The sequence below is a fragment of the Dreissena polymorpha genome, chromosome 3, assembly GCF_020536995.1.
Source record: "Dreissena polymorpha isolate Duluth1 chromosome 3, UMN_Dpol_1.0, whole genome shotgun sequence".
Classification (NCBI taxonomy): Eukaryota; Metazoa; Mollusca; class Bivalvia; order Myida; family Dreissenidae; genus Dreissena; species Dreissena polymorpha.
The window spans coordinates 17,095,690-17,117,371 of NC_068357.1; the positions used below are offsets into that span (position 1 = coordinate 17,095,690).

The window sequence follows — 21,682 nt, forward strand, 5'->3', positions numbered from 1 at the left end:
AAACATAATAAGTAGAATATGCATATGAATCTGATAATACACAGACCCACTAACATATAAATCAAACCATGTTTGTAATTTACCATTTTTGACCAAGAATCCTGCCACTGTTCTTTCTTGTAAAGTTGACTTGAAAACGGTCCGCTCATAAACACACTTTTACTTCAATTATCTATGTTTAACACTGAATGTTTATAGCTTAAAATAACTCTCCGTGCAAGTTGAGTACACATATTTCGCGAATCCATGCTTGTTATACGTATATCTTCATTATTTGTATTGTTATTTGTAATGTTCAGTAGTAATCGGCATGTGATTTTTCCACTGTCCGCCATCTTGGAATGTCGACTTGTGGGTAATTTTTGCATAGCAACACACAGCGGTGTAAAAATAAATCTCACCGGCGCTATATTTAAGCTTTAGGTAAGAAAGCTGCACTATTTTTAGCAGACGTTAGGTCATTATTTAGTTCATAAAGTCTGTTTTAAATTGTTTTGTCATTTAAAGTCTATTTTATTATTTATAACTGTTAAGCGTGCGAGCGTTCCATAATTGGTCACGGCAGTTATTGTGACCCGTTTTTGGTCACACTGTGACCAATATTTGGTCACAGTGACCAATTTCTGGTCACAAGTGGAACGCCGCGGCTATATAAAGTGACCAAATTTTGGTCACAAGATTCATTCTAGTCAAAACCTTAAGGCAGGCAACATCCACGCCAATTTTTTTCTTAAAAAGTACTTTTTCTTTTCGTGAGTAATTTAAGTAACTTATAATAACAGTAATACCTTTGTAAGCAGATAATATAGCGAACATTTAACATATTTCATTAAACTTGAGCATTATTTAAAGTATTCAATCTATTTCGGTTATGATCGTTGGCAAGTGTCATTGTTCCTTAAATTCGACGAAGTCCCGTTTACGAGTGTAATGTCCATTGTCAAAAATATCTATTTTGACGCGCAGTTTACCGTCGCAAGATTGAAAGTATTGTAAAACCTTAATAAAGGTTGCAGGTCATTTTGTTGTTGGAAATATAACATTTTGTTGAGTTATTCGTGGAAACTGAATAAAAGTTGTTTGAAGTTGAATCGGACTTTGAGTTAAACATTAACCACCAATGATAAGGAGCGCACTAACGGAGCGTAACAATATTCTACCTCTTTCTTGCTAAAAACTAATGCATGAATGATTTAAAAGTAATATTGCATCGTTTTCAGCCAGGAACACAGTCTATGACCGCGAAAAAAACATAACATACTTTTTGATTTACGATATTTACTTTATAAATAGCTTGCATGCGGCATGGCATTGCATGTTCCGCAAGATAAATATCTCGACTATATTTATTGGATGATGTCGGACTATTTCATCCAATCAGAAAATAGCTTTTAAACGTAATTTAGACCCACGTTTAGCGAAATAATTAAGTACCACTTTTTATACACTGCCAAATTGTGACATAACAAGTTGCCTCCCGTGTTGGTTCATGCTACTGTATTATTATGCCCCCCCTTCAAAGAAGAGAGGGTATATTGTTTTGTTTTGCACATGTCGGTCCGTATGTCCGTCCACCAGATGGTTTCCTGATGATAAGTCAAGAACGCTTATGTCTAGGATCATGAAACTTCATATGTACATTGATCATGACTCGCAGATGACCCCTATTGATTTTGAGGTCACTAGGACAAAGGTCAAGGTCACGGTGACCCGAAATAGTAAAACGGTTTCCGGATGATAACTCAAGAACGTTTATGCCTAGGATCATGAAACTTCACAGGTTTGTTGATCATGACTCGCAGATGAACCCTATTGATTTTCAGGTCACAAGGTCAGAGGTCTATGTCACGGTGACCCGAAATAATAAATGATTTCCGGATGATAACTAAAGAACGCTTATGCATAGGATCATGAAACTTCATAGATACATTGATCATGACTCGCAGATGACCCCTTTTGAGGTCACTAGGTCAAGGTCACGGTGACCCGAAATAATAAGATGGTTTCTGGATGATAACTCAACAACGTTTATGCCTAGGATCATGAAACTTCATAGGTACATTGATCATGACTCGCAGATGACCCCTAATGATTTTCAATTCACTAGGTCAAAGGTCAAGGTCACAGTGACTCAACATTGAAAAATGGTTTCCGGATGATAACTCAAGAATGCTTACGCCTATGATCATGAAACTTCTTAGGTACATTGATCCGGACTCGCAGATGACCCCTATTGACTTTCAGGTCACTAGGTCGAAGGTCAAGGTCACGGTGACTTGACACAGTAAAATGGTTTCCGGATGATAACACAAGAAAGCTTACGCCTATGATCATTAAACTTTATAGGTACATTGATCATGACTCGCAGATGAACTCTATTGATTTTCAGGTCACTAGGTCAAAGGTCAAGGTCTCAGTGCCAAAAAACCGTATTCACACAATGGCTGCCACTACAACTGACAGCCCATATGGGGGGGGCATGCATGTTTTACAAAAAGCCCTTGTTTCATAAATGTTTTCATGTAGTATACTTATATTGATATTTACAAAATTGATGCATATGAATGATAGACTTTACTGAAATCATTTTAATGATACTTAGATCATGACAGTGAATTAATACTGATAATTACTTCATATATTTTGCTTGATACAATCATGTACATCTATATCAAATGAGATCATACTGTAACATCAGTGACGAATTTCAGTGAATTAAATTAAATCCAAAATATAAGTAACTCCTATATCTCTCCCGCCACAGGTGGTTAGCGTGTTGCTATGATATTAATTAGTAAAAACATCATTTTGAATGATAAATAATCATATTATAACGAAAAATTAACTTTTCTGAAAAAAAAATTCACTATCAAATATATATATATATAACAAGGTATGCAACTCAAAATCACCCCAAAACGGGGTGCATCGCTTTGAACAGCCTTATTTTCATCAATTGTACAGCGATTTTCACGATATCGGTCTTATTCAACGCAGAAATGAATTTCCTTTCTGAAAATGTATATGTCTTGCAATATTTTTACAAATGCTGGGTCAACTTTTAAGAAATAACACGATACACAACTCGCATTACCCAGTTGACAATGATCATGCAGTCTTTATGAATGAAATCTCCAGTTGTAAAGACACACCTCCGTATTGGACCAATGAAATCACTCGTATGTTTAAAATGTCAGTTAGTTGAAATGTATGTAAACAAAGGTTTCAAACGGCGCTGGACAGTTAGTCTTGATGCATAATGTAACGACAAGAACGGTAATAATGATTTTTTCATACGTTTTATTGAATTATGGTATCGAGATACATGAACTTTGTAGGGAAGATGCCCTTTACTCCGTGAAGATTTCAGTCTTAAAGACTGCATGATCATTGTCAACTGGGTCATGCGAGTTGTGTATCGTGTTATTTCTAAAAAGTTGACCCAGCATTTGTAAAAATATTGCAAGACATATACATTTCCAGAAAAAAATTAATGTCTGCGTTGAATAAGACCGAGATCGTGAAAATCGCTGCATCATTGATGAAGATATGGCTGTTCAAAGCGATGCTTCCCGTTTTGGGTTGATTTTGAGTTGCATACCTTGTTATATATATATATATATTTGATAGTGATTTTTTTTCATAAAATTTAATTTTTCGTTATAATATGATTATTTATCATTCAAAATGATGTTTTCACTAATTAATATCATAGCCACACGCCAACCACCTGTGTCTCCCGCAGCGCGCACACCTAAATATCCTACTGTGTACCTATCCAGATCCAGATAAAAAGATGTGATACATAAGTATGTATCATGTTGTTCAGAGGGGATGATTTTACCTCTGTTGTATCGATGTATTGTTTTACTTCTTTAATCAGTGTGTTTAAAGATATATAAACATAGCTTCAGGTTCTTTGCTTCAGGCAATGAATATTTCATATCCTGATCTCTTTTTCTAATGGATAGTTTAACTAGTTCCTACATTCAATACAGTCAAAGATATGTTAAGTAGTATCTGTACACATTGGTAGATTAAATTTGTACATCAACTATTATTTTTTAATTGTTTTAAAAGATATATTTCAAATGTTCATACTAGATTAATTTAGAACCTTAGTCATGTCACGGAGATCTAGAGTCCATGGTCATGTGGTAATTAAACATTTTTAAATATAACCACTTTTATATGGAGTCCTGACCAGATCTCAAATGCATATCCCTTTTCTCTGTAACCCTGGTCATCCCTTATCAAAATGGCAAATTATATGCAGAACCGTTCTTTATACACAATGGTTGAATGAAAAAAATTGACATCATTTTCACATGGAAATTTCACTTTGACAGTCATGGAAAAAGAGCCTGCACAACACAGATCAAAAATACTTTTTATTTGTGGATAATCCCATATCTTGAAACTCTTATGTGCATAAATATCTCAAGTCTTCATGAAATCAGGACAACAAAAATGTTTTTAAGTCCTTAATTGACCTGGCTATAGTAATCAGATTATTATAAGCTCAATTATGTCATATGCTTTGTGTATTGTAAACATACACATAATATTGCAGGTACATGATAGCAATAAATAATAACAAAGCCATCTATACTATAAAGGTCAATGGCAAAACCTGTGAGAAAAATTTGAACGCATTGAGTGTAATAACACAACGTGCTCATGGTGAGCTTTTGTGATCGCTTATTGGCCGTCGTGAGCCGTCAACATTTGCCGTGTTAACTCTGTAGATGCCACGTTTATTTTTTATTCGAATCTTCATATAATTTTGCCAGAATATAAGTCTCAATGATATCTTGGATCAGTTCGAAAATGGTTACAATTGGTTGAAAAACATAGCTGCCAGGGGGTGGGGCATTTTTCATTATATTGCTTAGTTAAACATTGTTAACACTCGAGAGGTCACATTTATTTTCCGATATTCATGAATTTTGGTCACAATATTTTTCACAATAATATCTTGTTATCTCAGGTGAACAAATTTGGGCCTTTCAGGCCCTCTTGTTTGTTCATCTTACCATTTGAAGAAAAGATATCATTGCAAAGATGTCTTTTATTTTTAGAATGTGTTATATTGTATTTCTTATGTGGCTTGTTCGGGGTATATTGTTTAGCACATGTCGGTCAGTCCGTCAGTCGGTCCGTCCACCAGATGGTTTCCGGATAATAACTCAAGAACGCGTAGGCCTAGGATCATGAAACTTCATAGGTACATTGATCATGACTGGCAGATGAACCCTATTGATGTTCATGTCACTAGATAAAAGGGTAAGCTCACAGTGACTAGAATGCTTAGGCCAAGGATCATGAAACTACATATGTACATTGATCATGACTGGCATATGACTCCTATTGATGTTCAGGTCATTAGGTCAAAGGTCAAGGTCACAGTGAGTCAAAACAGTTTAATGATTTCCGGATGATAACTCAAGAATGCTTACGTCTAGGATCATGAAACTTCATAGGTACATTGATCATGAATTGCAGATTACCCCTATTGGTGTTAAGGTCACTAGGTCAAGGGTCAAGGTCAAAGTGACTTAAAACAGTAAAATAGTATCCGGATGATAACTAAAAAATGCTTACGCCTAGGACCATTAAACTTCATAGGTACATTGATCATGACTGGTATATAACCCTTATTGATTTTCAGGTCACTTGGTCAAAGGTCAAGGTCACAGTGACTCATAACAGTAAAAAGGTTTCCTGATGATAACTCAAGAATAGTAAGGCCTAGGATTATGAAACTTCATAAGTAAATTGATCATGACTGGCAGATGATCCCTATTGATTTCAGGTCACTAGGTCAAAGGTCAAGTTAAAAGTGACAAAAAATGTATTCACACAATGGCTATCACTACAACTGACAGCCCATATGGGGGCATGCATGTTCTACAAACAGCCCTTGTTTGTCTTATGTTGGTAAATATTCATCTCGGTCAATTCTAGGTTAAGTTTGAAAGTAGGTCATATGTGGTCCAAACTAGGTCAACAAACCAAATCACAGAAAAGGTTAGTGAACACTCCAGAGGTCATATTTTCTTCCAGATCTTCATGAAAATTGGACAGAATGTTATCTCGATAAAATAAAGTTTCAGTTTGAAAGTTGGTAGTATGTCAAAAACTAGGTCATTATGTCAAATATAGAAAACTTCCATTACCTTTCTGCAGGTCAAATTATCTTCCTGATTTTCATGAAAATTGCTAACAATGTCCATCTTAATCAAATCAAAAGCTGAATTTGCAAGTTGGTCATGTGCAGGCTAAAGCTAGGTTACAACTTAGACAAATCATACACAAGATTTTGACACTAAAGAAGGAGTTTTGGGTGAGCGATACAGGGCTATCTTGTTTTAGAAAAGCCTGTAGTAAGAAAGGGAAGGTATTGTATTTGTTTCAAAAGTAACATTTTATTGTTATTGGAAGTAACTGAGCAAATATATGATGTCATAGTTTTGGTTATTTTACTCACTTGTTATGATGTTACAAGGTGAGCTTTTGTTATCACTCTTTGTCTGTTCTATTTTATCCAAAGTTTATTGTGAACACATAAGATATCATTTTTACAATGTTTTAATTCGGGTGTCACCTCTTTGCCAGATTCTTATGAAACTAGTCACCTCTATGTCATTTTGCGTTTCATATTCTATCAAAAATTAGGGCACTAGGTCAAATATAAGAAAAGGTCTGTTAATACTTTAGTGGTCACACTCTCTCTTTGATCCACTTTTAAATTGGTTAGAACATTATTTTAAATGATTTCGAAGTCAAGCCTGAAAGTAGCATATTCAACATTTAGGTCACAAGATCTAGACTCAGTGATTTACAGGTCACGTTCCAAAGTGGGTGATGTGCTTCCAAGCATTTGACCAATTACTAAAAGCATTAAAATCTATGTTAACACTTACATTTTTTACCTGTTCTTCATGGCAGTTGATCAGAATGTTCAAATAAATAAAAGTAGGAACTCGGTAACAAGGCTCAACTAGATAGACGCAAATAGTTTGTTCATACTCACAATGCCTTTTTTCTAGATCTTCATGAAAAATTAGTTAACATCTCTAGGAAACAATCAGTTTAAGGTGAGCCATATTGTGCTGTTAAAGCTATCTATGTATAGTATAGATTGTTACAAAACCTTGTTTATCAATAAAAATAAATGAAAAAAATGGCTTTCTAAAAGTTGTAGTCTTGGATGATATATTCCTTAACTTATAATCTACGACAATCTTTTGAGAAGAAAAACAAAATTTGACTATTATTATACCCCAACATACTGTGATTGGGGGCTAGCACAGGAATTCTCAATTATGTTCCTCGAAAAATACTGGGTTAGCATATTGTTGCTGTTTCATCTAGTTGTGTGGACCATTACTCCCAAAAGAATTGTAAGTTCAAATATGCGATATTTAGGTAAATAAATCTCATTGAAGGGAGTGCAGTGTCCAAGAACGAAAACGATTGCACCACAACCATTAACAACCATTAACTGTTTACCTGCGGATAAATGACAAGCAATAAAAATTACACAATTGCGGTGATGTAGATTAACTTAAATGGATGCTTATTTATTTTATGCTTTCCGGTGATTTATACAGAAATTTATCAGTGAAATAAACTGGTATTTCACTGTTTTAAACAGTGAAAATAACAGTGAAAATATCGATATTTTTCGCTGTTTTGCTGGGAAAATCGATTTCACCGAATCCAACAAATATCCTCTATATATCCATCCTCTTTAAAAGCATCGTCAAACCAGTACTTTCAGTACTTTGATTTGCTGACATTATGTCACTAGATCATTCATTCGCTTCGCGGACTCGAGCGTTGGGACATTTTGGCAGTTGCATTTAACTATGACGTATATGTGTTTTTAGAATGCATTATTATAATACAATGTGGATAAATGTGTTGAAATATATGACTCGAATAAAACCGATGACAATGAATTGAGTATTTCTTAAATAATGTACCCGAATAACGCGAACTGTTTAGGGAACGCACCTGCTGCTGGATTTCGAGATACTGGATCTTCCTGCGCTGAGAAAACATGCCTTTGTGCGGGACTCAGAGACGCTGTCCGCTGTGTGAGAGAAAAACATGTCGAAGTGGTGATGGTTTGGTTTTGCATGGGGTTTTTAAATCATGCTAGCTGATATGATGGATTTATTGCAGTTTAGAATTGGAGTGCCTGTAAAATACTTATACATGTTTTTGTGTTTTAGAGACACATTGTTGTAGTTAACCCATTTATGCCTAACGTCTAGAAAAAAAGCCTTGGCAAACAGCGCAGACCCTGATGAGACGCAGCATGATGCGGCGTCCCATCAGGGTCTGCGCTGTTTGCTTTAAGGAATTTATTTAAGAAATATTTTAAATAAAGAAATAAGTATATTAGACATCCCTAATTTTGGAAATAAATTGATCAAATTTAGAAGGATGGGAGAGTCCACTAGGCATAAATGGGTTAACTTTGTAGGTTCTTGTGATTGCTTATCTGTTTCAGCAAAATGCGTTTTCTGACTGAGTGGTTAGTAACTTTATGGTATGTGTCCGTGCTATACCTGCACTCAGAGCTACAGATAAGGATTTAGTCTAAAGGGTATTTCACCCCCTGATGTTATTGTCAATGCGTATTTTTCTCATTTGTTTCAGCCATAAAGGGTAAGGAATATTTAGGGGTATTTTCCATTTCCATAGAAAACGGAAAAAGTAAAAGGCGTGTTTAATCTAGAAATAGTATTATTATTTGTTATTTATATTATTCAATGCAAACAGAATATATTTAAAATGACGATATGAACAGACTTTCTTTAAAAATATTCCCGCAAGTTGCTTAAAACGTCCCTTCTCGATCCACAAACAGGTAACAATATACTAAATGATCGCTTCATGTAGGTCGCTTCATGTAGGGCTGTACTCTCTAAAAAAATGTCAAAGTTGACAGGAAGGCATGTTTTTACACTTTTTACTATTATTCGGGTGTTATCTTTCGAAGATAATGGTAGGGCATGAATAGGTGTTCACTACTAAATCCCTGAAATACGATAAACTTGAAGACTATAGTACACCATTGCACAAAAGGCTACATTCCACTAAGAAACGGCCGAAAAAAAGTTGCAAAAACAGTCGATTTTGATTTGTGTCAAGTTCTTTCTTGCATTGTACATGACATATCTTTTTTATTGCATAAATCGATTCCGCTGGGAATGGCCTTTAAGAAAAGTATGGTTATGGGGGTCTCTATGTGCAAAATGTTGCATATATTTTCGCTCAAAGTTGTCGCTTTAACATTGAATTGTATAGGTTACAATATACTAAATCATTTTGGTGTTCAATGCTATACCCTCTCAAACATGGAACGTCATTTATTTGAAGACACAATTCTCTGTATGGGCACATGCCATGACTTTATTTTTGAATATTTCTGTGTGCATGCTGTAGGGAAAACATTGTTGTATACTACAAATTCAGTGTTTTGCTTTTAGGTTGGAGACTACATGAGATTTTGACAGATGGCGGGAAACCCTCATCAACTGGAGATCAGCCGGTAAAAAGGTGGCCTTAAAAAAGTGACCGTTGATTCGCGTCGAGTTCTTTCTTACATTCTGCATGACCTATCTTTTTATTGTTTAAATCCATTCGGCTTGGCATGCTCTTTAAGAAAAGGTATGGGTATGGGGGTGTCTACGCGCAAAAATTTGACTTTATTTTTCGTTGAAGTTGTTGATTTTACATTGAATTTGTTAAGGAAATATTTTGGTATATTGTGACCTTAAATATATAAATATATAGGGAAACTATTTAGTATATTATGACCAAAATGATGGACCGCCATTTGTATTACAAGCTTATTTTGGAGGCAGTCTACAGTTTTGTAGCCCTATTTGCGCATTGGCCCCGGGCATTGGCCCCGGTCAATATCCTGAACATAAGGTGTATGACCTAAACAAAATTGTTTTTTGACTCCAGGAGCTTAAATGTAAGTATAAATGGTCAATATTCTAGTAATTTCACATGTTTTCAGTAATTCGCAACTAAGTTACCTGAATTTTAGTCAACAACAACAACATGCTCAGTGAGATGTAAACAAATGTACTTCCTGCTTAAAGCAGCCGGCATTTGACAGATTTCAACGGTGGGTTTAAATAAGTTAGCAGAGCAAAAAAGTTCAATGGTAATGACCTATTTTGTTTGGCTCAGTTTGAAAGCATTTGCTGTGATAGTGCAAAGAATGTTGTCCACTGTGTGCGTATTCTTACCCGGAAAAATAAATGTGATTGCCGGGTTTATCTGAAAATGGGGTTTTTACGGGCAAGTTCCGAGACCTCCGAAAAGGTATATTTTACCCCAGATACCAGTTTAAAGTGCTTTTTCTGCATTGTTGTGTGCTTTATTTGCAAGCTGTTGACGAGCTGCACTGAATATTGTCTGAATTAGCTAAAGAAACTTCAGCGTACAGTTTATATAGTATTTACAGACCTGTACGCTGAAGCGAACCCCGTATCGAAAGTCAACCAGAGTCGTAACATATTTATGTCACGCTATAAATCAAAGAAAGCTCATTTTCTTGGATACATTTCTACATATATAGTATATATATAGTGAATGAATATAAATTACTGCATCTGGGAATATTTTAAGGTTCAAATATTTCAAATGCATCGTACAATAGACGAAAATAACTCTCATCAGTCTGAAATTCACAATTTTGACGCCATTGTCGCTTTGTCACGTGACGAGTTTTCATTTGGATACTTTCGGATCGACCTTGACATTTTTTGCTGAAATTGTAAACATTACTTTCGTTTTCTGAAATCTATTATTTGTGATTAACAACTTACGTATGGTGGATTATAAGACTGATTTCAGTGTGAATCAGGTAGTTTTAAATAATATTTACTTTGAGTTTGTATTAACACTACAATTTGTTTACAAAACAAGCCAGAATAATCTAAAATACCGGGAAATGTCATTCTGAATTTGAAAACACTTGAGCACATGGTATGTTAATAAAAATAGAAATAACGTCATATGACCGTGAAATCTCGGGAGATTTGCATTTCAAGAAAGTCTGTCACATCGCTGTTTTTCTCGATATGTAAGAGCAGAATAGATAAATTTTAAATGTTTAAGATAGTATTTTGTATAAGAATATATCAGTTAAATGTGAAAAATGTTAATCTTTCCGATCAAGTGGTTGATTTGGGCCAATAACTGCATATAAAAGCTGTTTTGGACCGGTCTTTGTTAACTGTCAACTTTTCGGGAATTTCTGGTTGACTTTCCTAATGGGGTTGGTCCATAACTATAAAGTCGCGCCAGTCAAAAATCATTACAAACGACATTTAAAGTTATGGTAGCCAGAACTATGTCTGAATCTATAAGTACGTACCAAGATTTGTAAAGCGTTTTGTTACGTACTGGGCTGATTTTTAATGCGTTTATTTTTATTTTTTCAATGCGTAAATACGCAGATACGCCTCTTATCTGGAGCTCTGCCAGCACTACTTTCAGATTCATGCTGCATATCGTCATCGATGATGAAATGTGGATTATATGACACGTTTATCTGTTGAAATTAAAAACGTGTTTAATAGGTCTGCCTGATTAAGTTGCATTAAATGATTATTATTGCTTTTTCATTTTCAATCCGTAGTTTTCGTCTGCAACAAATGATGTTGCGACTCAAATGTGTATTTGTTGTGTTGCAGCAAAGACCTATAGAATATGTATTCTATAGGTCTTTGGTAGCAGGAATGATTTTTACATTACAGTCATATAGAATTTAGTATTAAATCTAGTCTTTACTATTTAGATTAAATGGATCTTTTCATGTTTTGGTAAATTGACAAAATTGAAAAAAGTTGTTTTAGATTCGCAAATTTTCGTTTTATTTATGATATTTGTGAGGAAACCGTAATACTGAACATTTACCATGGTCTAATATAGCCATTATATGCATCTTTTGACGATTTAAAAACCTGAAAAATATAAAGCGTTGCAACGCGAAACGATTAAATAATTTGGAGAGTTCTGTTGTTGTCGTTTAATTTTGTTAAACTACAAAGATTACTTATATAAACTATTAAATACGTCTTCCATACATACTTGGCAGGTTGGCCGAGCGGTCTAATTGGTTTTTACTTCAGGACTCCGGGGGTCACTGGTTCGAGCCCTGCTGCGGGCTACTTTTTTTCCTTTTTTAAAATTTTATTCTTGATGTTTTACAGGAGCTTTTTAGATTCAATGTTTACATTTATCAATATAAAGCATTTAATGACAAACTTCAAAACATGCCAAAATATGTGAAAAGGCCCCTGTAACATTCTATTATCAGTCTAATATTGTTATTCATTATAGATCTTATTCTGCAATTGTTTCCAGTTATTGAACTAAGGTTGTCTTAGCCTGTGTACATGTTAAATCACTCTTGCATTTTATTTAATACACAGGAGGGCTGTTTCACAACTAAACTAGAGTTAAACTTTACTATAAGTTATAAACCCCTTTAGTCTATACTGGATAAATTAAATATCTATTCAATGTATAGATTACTTTTGTATGGGTCCCTCTAACATTAGGCAGTTGCCGCCTTTTTTGTGCATGAGATTCTCATTCTTGTCTCTACCAAAAGGGGATATAAGGCTTTGGATTTTTGAAATTTATCGCCGAGATCAAGAGACACTCAATGTAACTTTTACCTAAGTCGAGAACAGAGCCACCCCCTTCATTCTTACTAGTAAATTGTTTTCAATCATTAAGTTTAATTCATTATAATAGGACTTGTCAAATAAGTTTAGATTATTTTATTAAATTAAGTATTTAAAATATTTATAAAACAGTGATTATGTTTAACTTGTGTTTGTATGGAACAGCAAAAATTTAAGTAAAAATGTGTCTTGTATAAAGGTGTTTTGGTTGTAAACAGTATTTACGAAGGGAAACCGGTTACAGTTGTATTTTGCCATCGACTAATGCTCATTCTATTGATGTCTCAATTTGTGCATGTATTTAATTAATGATTTATTTTTTGTTGACATAAATACTACTTTCATGTTAATAATCTGGATAAAATATGAATCTCTAAGATTGTTTACATTTAATGTCATAAGCGCCATTCCACGACTACAACAAAGTAGTACTCGGAGTGGGCGGGACTGAACAAACATCGAATGTGAAACAGTTGCATGATAACACCAAATGTGGACATCCTCAATAAGTGCTGACGACTGGCACTTAGTAATTTTGGAAATTGGCGGATTTTAGAAATGTTATCGGATGGGGGGGGGGGGGTATAATAACACATTAACACATACAATATTAGGTCAGCGCCTCCAATGTAAGTGTGTACTGGTGGCATAATAAATTAGGTGGTTGATAATAACTTTACTAATTCAAAAACAGTTTATATAGAATCTTAATTGTTCCAAACATATTATACAACTAATAGATAATTTATCTTACAGCCACACACCTTGAAATGAACTACATGGCATAATAAAATTAAGTATGTATATAACATATTTTATCTATGCCAATCAGAATATATCTGGTGGCTACAAGGTAGCAATCCGTCTTTTTTGCGCTTTAAAATTTGAAAATAATCGCGTTTTTCGAAATGGACGTTTACGTCTAGAAATCCTACTTTCGGTTTTAAAAGCGGTATCGTTTGAAGAAATAATAAAGTACTTGATAACTAGGCTATATATTGAATGACGATTTTGCACACTTTCAAATTGCATCTATATGTATTGATTTAATGTAGTTCATTTCAAGATGTGTGGCTTTGAATATGTTTTATCCTTGTCGAAATTATCGACATTTTACGCTTGACGATCTGGTGGTTACAATGTAGAAACCCGTCTTTTTTGCGCTTTAAAGCTTGAAAATAATCGCGTTTTTCGAAATGGACGTATACGTCTAAAAATCATACTTTCGGTTTTAAAAGCGGTATCGTTTGAAAAAATAATAAATTACTTGCTAACTAGGCTATATATTGAATGACAATTTTGCACATTTTCTAATTGCATCTACATGTATTGATTAAGGTAGCGCACCCGTAATGGGCACCTATCCAAATATAATCTAATCTATTATTATCCTAATCAGCATCATTTCACTGAACTTCTTGCAAATTTTTAGGTAGTCTTTCCATGCTTTTAAAAAATATACTGATTTTTTCAAAACCATCCCCACACTCGGCTTTCGTCCAGTTTATGTGCACCCCTGGGGTATATGAAAGTTCCATAATTCATTCAGATCTCCAAATATAGGCATGCAGTTGGTGTGTACAGATGCAGTAAAGCTGTTTAAAGTTTAAACAAGATGAAAAATAAATATTTTACAGACATTTATTTTTTATAACTTGTTATCTATCATGATCTATGGAAAATCGCCATGAAATGTTAGTGGCTTCAGGTAAGTAGAAATTGGGTTAGTTAAAAACAAAGTGTCATAAAATTCAAAATAGTATCATCTAAGTAATATTTTGAACTAAGTTTTTATAGATACACTATATACAGCAAAAATACCAAGAAAAAGACCGATTTACCATTTACTTTTTGAAAAAAAAATGCAACATGCATGGTTCGTATTTTCAGCAGTAAATCACCAAATTTAGCCATAACGTTGTTTTAATTTTTAAAATTGAAGAATGTGCATAAAAATTGCAATATATTTAACAATAAACATAGCTTATATGCCATATTAAATCAAATTACGTTAGAAAAGAAATAAAACGCGTCGCAAAAAAGTATACGTCGTCGGCAGGATTAGAACCTGCGCGAGAATATCTCAAAAGATTTATAGTCTATCGCCTTAACCACTAGGCTACGGCACCTAATATAAGGCTCTTCAACCTTCGAAGAAATCGCGGGAAATCATTAGGGGTGCGCTTCCTTAAATGTAGTTCATTTCAAGATGTGTGGCTTTAAATATGTTTTATCGTTGTCGAAATTATCGACATTTTACGCATGACGATAATTTCGTCCCAAATAAAAAAGTGAAACTTAAGCCTTGACAGAAGGAAAGTAACTGTATTATAGGATAAAAATCACTCGCATTATTTCAAAACTTATAGTTTCACGAAAATCGTTTATAAATACTAGCTGTAACAGGATGCAGAATCAACGGGTTTTTTCATGGATTTACACACGGGCTGGACAGAATGTAAACAGACCGTTAAGAACTTCATTTTTGCAAATATGTCAAGTTATTTAAATACATTCCAAAAGCTGTTCTTGCAGTTTGTGCCGATATCTTAATGTATAAGAATGAATCCTTGAATACGTCTGAAATCGGTGACAAAAGTTCACGTTGCGTGAAGCATAATCGTGCAGTATACATGGGATTTTTTTTAAACAAGAACACATGCTTATTAAATTAAGTTATTTTGATGTATTTCACATCGCCGTAAGCGGCTTAAAAATTTGGCTTATATGCACTAGTTGAAATTCTTAAAAAAAATGTTTTGAAAAGTTATTTGGAAACAAAAGCAGCACTTACCAGTGTGTTTATTTCCGTTAACGTTCAATTGGGAACCCAACAGTCACGTGATCCTGCACCCTGGTATTTTGTGAGAAATCATTTAAATTATTCGACCAAATTATCTTAGTTTATAGTGGATAATAACATTTTCTTAAGTTTTATTGATAAAGATCTTATTTAACGAAGTACATATAGTGGACTTTTCTAAAGCTTATGACCGAATCAATCGACATAAATTAACCGGTAAATTCATAAATGCTCTGAAATCCCTTTACGCATCCGTTAAATGTGCTGTACGGGTAAATGATTACACTTCGGAATGATTTGACGTAAAATCTGGATTGAAGCAAGGCTGTTTGGTTTCAACGACTTTGTTTAACCTATTTCTCAACGACATAAGCGAGCTATTCGAGCGATAAACATGGGCGTGAACATTAGCGGCGAAATCATAAGTTTTCTTTTTTACGCCGACGATCTTGTTTTAATCACAGTGAATGAATGAGGAAGATCTCCAACACCTATTAACTTTATTATCACAGTGGTGCGATGTAAACAATATGAAAATTAATACTGATAAATCTAAGATTATGCATGTTCGACCCCCTTCCAAAGAAAAAACGAACTTTAATTTCAGGTGCAATGGTGAAGTTATAGAATGCGTGGAAAGCCACCGTTATATTGGCTTAATGTTAACTGACACTCTGGACTATAACGTAACAACAAAACATGTAGCGCAGTCAGCTACACGAGCCCTTGGTCTTATCATCGCAAAGTTAAAAGAATTGGGCGGGATGCCATACGAAGTGTTCTCAAAACTCTACGAGGCAAGTGTCTGGCCCACAATTAGCTACGGAGCCGCAATATGGGGGACCAGAGAGTTCTCGAGCATTAATGCAGTCCAACATAGAGCTGTCCGCTTTTTCCTGGGGGTCGGGAAGTACACACCAAATGCCGCTGTGAACGGGGACATTGGATGGACGCCACCAATAGTAAAACATAAAAGCCGTTATCACTCATTGGATTAGACTCTCAAATATGGACACAAATCGACTTTACAATTTTATGTTAAGAGCCATTTCTTCTCATAATAAATGCTGGCCACATGTTGTTAAAAAGACCGTTAAACCGCTTACTGAACATGATTTAAACATAAATACCTATGTAAGTATATCACAATTAAGACGAATAATTGATTTGTTCCAATCAAATATGTCAAATGAGTTAAATCAGACATGATTAAATCGAAATAATTCAGTTACTGGTAACGGTAACAGTACCGATGGAAATAAATTACTCCTTTATAAGACTTTTAAAAGTACATTTAAAGCTAAACCTTATGTTAAAAGTAGAACTATACCAAGTAATGAAAGAAGTGCTTTAGCCAAGTTCAGGTGCAGTGTAGCACCCTTAAAAATCGAAACTGGCTGTTACCAAGGAATTGTTTTAGAACAACGAACTTGTTGTTACTGTAAAACCATGGTGGAAGACGAAACTCATGTTTTACTCTAATGTCCATTTTACAATACCTTGAGAAATGACATTGTATTAAAAGCGACATCAATCAATAATGATTTCAATTCATTTTCAGTGCCTGATAAGATTTCATTCCCACTCTCCGATGAAAATATGGTAAAAAATAGTGCCGAAACCTGTCATGAAATACATGTTTTATACATGTATAATTCCCCCAAACAAACTAGACTTACCTTAAGTTGACGTTTGGTTGGAATTCTGTGTAGTCACATGACAACTGGAGGGATCAAATGAGATGTACACGAGCAGATCGATATATTGTCAGTCTTCAACACGATTTCAAAAAAGTTATGTCCGTATCAAACGAATACAGATGAAAATTTTTAAGCTCTCACCAAATAAAATAAAGGGTGGTGAGGGAGGGCATTTGATCCCTCCAGTTGTCATATGACTACACAGAATTCCAACCAAACGTCAACTTAAGGTAAGTCTAGTTTGTTTGGGGGGATTCTATTACGTCATACAACTTCCGTGCTCAAATGAGACTTCAACACTGAAGGACATGACTTTTTTGAGCTACGATATAAATATGGGCCAATATTTAAAGAATACCTTTAAATATTACCTTATAATAATGTGTATCTATTGCAGCACAGCAGATTGAAAATCTTCACAGTTCTCTATTGGCTTCTCATAATACTGGGCAAATGTTCTCTCACTTGACCACCCAGCAACTTTTAGAATCTCCGCCAATGGTAAACCACTCTGCTTAGCTTTCGAAGTTGTAGCACAACGAGCACTATGCGTTTTAAACTTATTTACATTAATCCCAGCTTTACTCATCATAAATTTGACCCATCTAGCAATAGTAGTAGGTCCAACATAGTTATAAGGCTTAATATAACTGATAAACAAATTCATATTTACTCCACGTAATGTCCTTGTACGTGAAATATATTCTTCAAGTGTAGTGTACACACATATAGCATTATCTAAATTGTATTTCTTTAGCATAACAAAAGGGTTTACTTTACCCTTACGACATTGCTTCAATAACCCACTATAGTATACAACAAAGAATGAATCTTCTTGTTTCATTCCGTCCAAAGTTAATAGACTATTTGAATGTGAACGACTTGCTTGAGTGAGCACAATAAGAGTTACTAATTTACAACATAACATCTTCAAAGTCAAAGATGAAACTGGTGTCAACGTCTTCAAATAACGCAGAAGAATGGCCACATCCCAGGTCTCTGTATATTTAACACGTCTTGGCCGTAAATTGAAAACTCCTGTCATATATCTGACAACTAATGGATGTGAACCAACAGAATGTCCATCTATTAACTTACACAAATTTGACAATGCACTACGAGCAGTGTTCAATGTTTCTTAGCTATATTTTTGTTTGTATAAATAAGTAAGAAATTCTATTACTGATTCAATAGTCGTTTGAAAAATATCACTTTTCCTTTCGCAACAGAAGAGAACCCATTTCTTGATGTAACACTGATATTGCTTCTTAGTGGATTTTCTCCAAGAAGCCATGAGAATTTCGACAGATTCTTCCGATAAAGCTCGGCTTTTGAAGGAATTCCTGATATATGACATACCATCAAATGCAACTTGTTCACCAGAGGATGTACCTTGCTGGTTCCTGGAACATTCAAAGTCTGTTTCTTCACCTTCAAGATGAGAGGATCCTGTATCAACATCTTGAGGATTGGAGTAAACCAATTCTGCGTCACCCAAAGAGGTGCCACCAGGACCATCTCCGCAGCATCCGCCCGACTTTCTGTACTAGGCGTCCCAGCAAACTGAAAGGTGGAAATGCATATATCAGCATATTTGACCAGTTTAATGCAAATGCATCCACAAAAGCTGCATCAGGATCAGGATCAGGTTTCCAGGAGACATATCTGTCAAGTTGCTTGTTGAGTCTGGAGGCAAATAAGTCAATTTCAGGCATTCCAAAGCATTCGATTATCTCATTAAATAACATCGTATTTAACATCCACTCTGTATTATCTTGAAATTCTCTAGAAAATTTATCTGCAGAATTATCAACACCAGGAATATGGGTGGCAGACAACCAGATATTTTTCTGACAACACCATGACCAAATATCATTTGCCAAGGCATTCAAATGTTCTATTCTACCCCCCATATTATTGAGATATGCCATTTCACATGTATTGTCTGATCTTACTTGTACATGACAATTTTCAATGGATTTGCAAAATGACCTTAGTGCATGAAAAACAGCTAACAATTCCAGGTAGTTGATGTGATTTTGGTACTCAACGTCTCCCCATCTACCTCCTATTTCATTTTGCTCACAAACAGCTCCCCAACCATCATTTGAAGCATCACAAGTGATTACTAAACTTGGATTTGCATGAATGATTCTTCTTTTCTGGTGAGCAAGATTATTAATCCACCATTGGAGCTCATTTTTAATGCCCTGAGAGACATCCATCCACGAATCAAAATCACCCTTCATGTTTTGTAAAGCTAAGATTTTTTGTCTCTCAATTACTCTATAATGAAGAGGAGCAAACTCAACAGCAGAAAACGTTGAGACCATGAGACCCAAAACCCTAGCAACTTGTCGAATTTTTGCGAAAGTCATGTTTTGCAATTCTGAACATGCTTGGACAATGTTTGCAACTTTTTCTTTGGGTAATGTTACTGTCATGCTTACAGAATCAATTAGATTCCCAAGAAATATTATTTGCTGTGTAGGGATCAAAACAGATTTCTGTTCATGTGTAATGAAACCTACATCAGTTATCAACCTGACAGTATCTTTAACATTTCTTTCACAATCTTGCATTGTGTGTGCTAAAATTATCGAGTCATCTATGAACCCAGAAATTGTGATACCAAGCATGCGCAAAGATGCAAAAACGGATTAAGCAGGCGAGTAAAGCATATTGGCGCCGATGAAATACCATTTGGAAGGCATTCAAACTGGTAGATTTTGCTCTTAAAGATGAAGCGCAATTTTACTTTATGTTCCGGTGCAATAGGCACTGAATAATATGTATGCCTTTAATCTTCTGATGCAAAATAACAGCCAGGAGTGACTAGATTGAGAACAGATTCAAGGGTATCCATTTTAAAATGGTGGTACTCGATAAATTGATTTAAATCTTTTAAATTCAATATCAGTCTAAATGTACCATCCTTTTTCGGAACAGTGAAAATTGGAGAAATGAACTCGTTAGGGTCATGTTCAACTTGGGTAATAACTTTCATTGATAATAGCTCTTGTATTTCATGATCAATTTGACCACTTTCATTCGAAGAAAATCTGTTTGCTTGACAAAATGTCTTAACTGGGTTTACATTATCAATGAACTTGATGTAAAAATGCTCCACCATTCATCACTAGTTATTTTTCTCCAATTTTCAACAAAATATTTCAATCTACCAGCTTCAAAGGTACTAACCTTGTCTATTTCCTCGGTGCCAATGCTCGGCCGTTTTTTGAAAAGCCAGCATCACCACGGCCTCGACCACGAAATCGGCCTCGACCTCTAAACCCTGATCTGTATGGATGGGGACAACGGAAGTCACGTCCTCTGCCAAACTGCTGTCCAATGCGGCCAATTTTGTTGAAATCGTTTATCTCACGAACATTTCTATTAACGTCATTGTCATCACCATACAAAAATCTGTACATGGCAATGATGGAGAGGCAAGATAATGGTATTTGGGGTCCAAACTGCTTTTGTGAAGCTCTTTTCTTCTTATGTTAATGTTTCTGTAGGTCTGGCCTAAAAGGGCTATAGCATTGGTTGAAAGATCAATGGCCTTACTACATGCAACTGATGGGTTTTCTGTGGAATTGGCTAATATGTCAACAGATTTGCTAATGTTAGATGCTGCTTTCACCAAAAGTTCTTGAACACTTTGCATTTTATTATCATCATATTGAACCTGAGATCGCAGCAAACGCCATATCCCTTGATTAACACGAGTTTTAACAAGAGCATCACAGTTTTCAGGCCGATGCACCTGTTTCAAAAGTTCATTCATTTTGTCATCAGACATTTTGTCATCCTGAAAGAACTATTTACAAATTTTGCTAGATCATCATTGACCTTCTTATCAACAGGGTCAGAATTACTAAAACGTTCCATTAGGTTCCGAAAAACCGGATTGGGACTTACACTTTCTTGATCAATTTCATCAAAAGACTGTACATCGTCATCATAGAACTGGTCCTCTAAATACTTTTCATCGTAATATTGAGTAGATTCAAGTTTCTCAATACGTTCTTTCTGACTTTTCATATTTTCGTTGAGCTCTTGCAAAATAGAGAGATCTTCACGAGTGAGTTCAGGCTCCTTAGACATAGAACTTGTGGACGTAGAACACTGACCTTTGTTAGAAACAGTTTAAGGTGTGTCCTCAGACACCGAAGAGGTCTTATTTGCGACCAAAACCGACTTACTGGGTGGTTTCTTACTGTTCTGGACTTCTTTGTCCGCCATGACGTTTTAAATATACAGAGACCTAAGAAAACATGTGCCGGATATCGTAAACCGGTCTCTGACACGTGTTTTTAGACTGGTAAAAATTTCCGAAGAATTTTTTTACAAAAAACAAGTTTCTTTTTATTGTTTCCGAAGAAAAATAACGAAATTCATTAAAATTAGTTATGAATGACAAAATAATTCCAATAATTGCTTCT

At 35.0% G+C, this 21,682-nt stretch overlaps 1 protein-coding gene and 2 long non-coding RNA genes across 3 annotated transcripts in view; 1 reads left to right on the forward strand and 2 right to left on the reverse strand.

Moving 5' to 3' along the window:
* Positions 1-21,682, forward strand: part of LOC127873120 (uncharacterized) — a 192,871-nt gene that overhangs the window by 134,371 nt on the left and 36,818 nt on the right. The window lies entirely within an intron of this gene.
* Positions 1-21,682, reverse strand: part of LOC127873125 (uncharacterized) — a 54,606-nt gene that overhangs the window by 25,436 nt on the left and 7,488 nt on the right. The window lies entirely within an intron of this gene.
* LOC127873127 (uncharacterized) overlaps positions 1-21,682 on the reverse strand; it is a 33,504-nt gene that overhangs the window by 8,797 nt on the left and 3,025 nt on the right. Inside the window, exon 2 of the long non-coding RNA XR_008045989.1 lies at positions 8,023-8,101. This is a non-coding gene — a long non-coding RNA (uncharacterized LOC127873127). The remainder of the gene's footprint in view (positions 1-8,022; positions 8,102-21,682) is intronic.